The sequence below is a fragment of the Maylandia zebra genome, linkage group LG12 (assembly GCF_041146795.1).
Source record: "Maylandia zebra isolate NMK-2024a linkage group LG12, Mzebra_GT3a, whole genome shotgun sequence".
NCBI classification, from domain to species: domain Eukaryota; kingdom Metazoa; phylum Chordata; class Actinopteri; order Cichliformes; family Cichlidae; genus Maylandia; species Maylandia zebra.
Genome location: NC_135178.1, coordinates 22,427,746 through 22,432,016, shown reverse-complemented (window position 1 = coordinate 22,432,016; position 4,271 = coordinate 22,427,746). Strand labels below are relative to the sequence as shown.

At 36.0% G+C, this 4,271-nt stretch overlaps 1 long non-coding RNA gene across 1 annotated transcript; it reads right to left on the bottom strand.

The window, feature by feature from the left end:
• Positions 1-838: 838 nt before the first annotated feature.
• LOC143421492 (uncharacterized) lies at positions 839-3,702 on the bottom strand. The gene is made up of 3 exons (XR_013101160.1): positions 3,475-3,702; positions 2,226-2,360; positions 839-945 (listed from the first exon to the last, which is right to left on the bottom strand). It is a non-coding gene; the product is annotated as an uncharacterized LOC143421492 (long non-coding RNA).
• Positions 3,703-4,271: the final 569 nt, after the last annotated feature.

Genomic DNA, 4,271 nt, shown 5'->3' with positions numbered 1-4,271 from the left:
TGTGGTTTACATCCATCTCTGTCCACTTATGATACAGTATACACATGTAGTCAGTTATAGCCAAACACCTTTGATTACTGAATTGCATTCACTTCATTAATGAAGTGAATGTAATTCACATTTGTGTGAACATTTGTCTGAGATTAACTCTTTGGGCTCTTTACCTTACAATATAACATACTTGAGTCAAAATTTGTTGACTGTTTAAGTGGTGCCACATGAATACAACTGAACAGATCTAAAGAAGATGTTCCTGAACTTTGGGTTTATTCGAACAGGACTGATGGATAACCACAGGACTTTTCCCCATATGATAACTACAACACATAATAAATTAAGACAGATTACTGTCCCAAACTTAAAGATAAAAGTGTATTTACGGGACTTGTTTTGTCAGTGAGGAGCAAAGTATAATTAGAAGTGCTTGTTCTGATGAAAAGTTAAACTGTAAACAGCAGCATAGTGAATAAGGATCTGTGTCCACGAATCCTCAGCAGTGACAACACTTAAACATCATAGTTCAAAATCCTTAATGCACACCTTTTTCTCCACGGTGTTCAAATTCTCTAAGCTGGTTAAGTAGAGGAAAAAGTCTGACATATTTCATGACCATTAAATGTTAGACAAGGCTCTGAAAACGAGGTTACAGTTACAAACAAAAACCTCTGCTTGTGCGCACAGACCCTAAATCACAACAAATAAGACAATAGTAAGACAAATTACTACAAAGTCTTGTTACCGCTCTTCATATAACAGTGTGACAAAGTCCTGAATGCAGCCTGCATGTTAGTACATCAAGGTCCATCTGAGCTTTAAGTAAAATACACTCAGCTTTTCGTTGGATTTTAAGAGTTGCTCAGTTCATACAGGAACTGCAGCAGTCGGAGTTAACGTGTCGCTGTGTTGCTCCTCCGTGTCAGCCATTGAGACTAGTCGCAATTTATTCTGAGGAAAAAAAGAGAAACAAGACATTTTTAAAAAGTTTGTATTTTTATAATTTTTTTTTACCTAGAGCATAAACAACATAAACAAAAAAAGGATTAGGGCTGTGCGATATGACGATATATATCAGATTACGATATAAAAATGTCTATCGTTTCATATTATACACTATTCTTTGTTTTGTGGTGTTGCAAAATAAACTGTTTACGGCAATATTTTTTTCATGGTTTTGATGGTCACTGTAGTTGCTATATTATTTCTTAAAGTTCTCTCCTTCTCTTATACTTAAAATAACCACACTATGGACGGACAAGTGACTGTTTTTACGCGTACTTTCGTTACCAACAATGAGGATAAAACCATCGTGTGGCTCCGCCGTCCGCTTGTTTATTTTCCACATAAACCTTTCACAATAAAGCTCAAGTTTCTGTTGAGACTTTTCAAACTAAACTGAAATGATATACATTATTCTCAAACATAAAATTTCAGAATATGCATCAAACAAATGACCTCAAATAAAAACATCAGGTAACTATAAATGGCGCTTACAGTCACCATGCAGATGAAGGCACAGAAAATACCAGCATGGCCAGCAAGGATGAGGCAGAACCAGAAGGACCAGTCAAAAGAAATCGAGGACCTTATTGTTAAATGAGGGGCTACCTCTGTAGCATGGACATGGTTTGGTTATGAAAAGTCTGACACGCCCCAGAAAACTGTACTATGCAAATTATGCCACAAACTGGTCCCCACCACCACTCGAACACGACAAACCTCTTTAACCACCTACACAAGAATCACATGAAAGAGTTTCGAGAGAGTTTACGAATGAAAAGCAAAAAAGAGTCGTCAGGTGCTCAAAATAATCCTTAGACTCAAACGTTAGAACAGGCTTTTCCTTGCAGCACGCCGTCTAATAAATACTCAGAAAGAAAATGGCGGCCATTTAAACTCATGTCTAAAAATGTATAGTTTCATGCATCGGTCAAAACACTCGACTCCAGGTACACGACGCCCAACTGAAAACATTTCACATAAGTCGAGTTGCCCGAGAATCACAGAATTTACAGAAAATGCACTATTTTGTGATATATATCGTTATCAGGAGAGATACGTCTTATATTGGGATATGAGACTTTGGTCATATCACGCAGCCCTACAAAGGATTATAATTCACGTAGAGTTGCATACACATAACACCATTCTGTTGCAACAAAAGCAGTTTATAATTAAAGTAACATACATACCTTGAAAAACTAAATCAACCACAACATTAAACTCACCTTGTGTTTGTAGAGAAGGTGATCAGGGTTTTTCTTCATTTCCTGAGACCAGCTGCTCTGGATCATCACCAGCTTGTATCTTCATCTTTTTTTTCACTCGGGGAAGTCTTTCCTTTTCTTGGCCATTGCTCTGCACTGGAAAACCAAAGTGTGTGATCAAAGGTGAAATAAGGGATATTTTTCCACTGCAGGACTTAAAGTGCTTCAAGTAGTGATAGCTGTTGATCCATTTCTCAAATAATCTGTAAGGATCTGGATTTTTAAGAAAGATACAAATATCTCTGCTTATATTTGGCTAAAAGCTCGATATAGACAAGGCATATAGAGCCCCTGCACACCAGCACTGCGCTTACATTATAGTTCAATCAAGAAATAGTTATTATTGAATTTTTTTAGTAATAATTTTTAGTATTTAATCACATTAGCACAGTGGGGTGACAAAAATATTCCACATACAAGAAATGCTGCTCAGCATTTCATAAATTACATTTTCAACAAATGTTGGAGTAAAAACACAGTTACAGGGAAAATGTGTCTGTCTGTAAATATTAACTAAACATTTCTATGTGCTACAAAATAGACATACTGTAATTGTAAATGTGCTGAGGTGAAACTATACTTTCAATAATTTTACCACTACAGTCTGTTAACCACCGAAATAATCTATGCTGGTCAGCTAGCTAAAAGTCTTTACTTTAGCAGCCCAAATCAGAGGCTAACATTAGCATTTGCTAGCGTCAGCCAGGAAGGTCTGAGGCTTAAACTAGGGTTAGTGTAACTTTGCCTGAAACCCTTTAAAGTGTACAGTACAGCCAACTGTAAAACACAGGTATTGATACAGTACTTATTAGAGTCCTAGAATAATTTCTAGAACCATGAAGTTCTCACTTTCCCAGTTATCCACATCGCTGACTTTCGCTAATTAGCTAGTTAGCAGTCACAGCTGTGTAATACCCAGAGAGACACAGACAGCTAACTATAATATTTATGAAAACTGGTTCAGCCACTGAAGGGCAAAACTGGTGGTATCACAGTAAAAATTATTTTAACATTAATTAAAATAAAGCTTAAGTCATGTTAAACCTAAATAACAATTATTTTAAAAAATGAGTCAGCAAAATATTCCTGACTTGTCTGGAGACAGCCGAAACCAGTTAACAAATAAATTAACAATTCTTTCTAAATAAAAACACGGAGTCTTTTGAAAAACATTATTTTAATAAAACGAAACATGAGTTTTAATACTTACCACAGAAATTTGAAGGCAGTTTCTCCAACTTCAGAATCCAAAATCCAGATGAAGCCTGAAAGAAGCCTAATGGCTGCTCTTGCGCTTACTTTTCCCTCCTTTTCAGGTTCTTTTTCCCACAATGCATTGCAGTAGTTGAGAAATACAGAAAAATACCTGTAAATGACTAATACGGAAAATTCCTTCACGTTTATACAGTAGATTGTACTGTATTTTTACGGATTTTTTTTACAGTGTATGCTCTGTGATGTTAGTGATCGGCTCCACCGTTGTCCTGTATTGTTTTAGTATCTTGTTTCTGCCATAAAGTGTTTCCGTGAATTCAGTGCACATGTCAAGATGGTGCTGATTACACCATTCTTTCAAGCTATTTGAGATTTATAGATTTGTCTTGTTGGAATTCATTTTGAACCAAGTCTTACAAGAAAATTGGTCATGTTTATAACATTGGAATGTGTTATGGAGAATGTGTGTGTGAGCTATGTTAAGAATAAGTAAATACACAGTTGTAATACTGTAAAAGGAATGAAAGGAGTGCATAATTGTGAATTTGAATAAATAATGGCGGAGTATTCAGGAAACGGCAAGCCACGTCTCCCTGTCTGATCATTTCTTTCCTGTTTACAGGACACATATATAGCTGTCTACAGGTGCTGCCACCCGGTACCTGTAACAATAGCTTATCAGCATTCTGTGTCTAAAAAAAAAACCATTTTTCACAAATTAAGGTCCAGTAAGCTATAAGACAACAGACTTTTATTTCTATTGATTTTCATAACAAATTCAAGTAGCAGTTC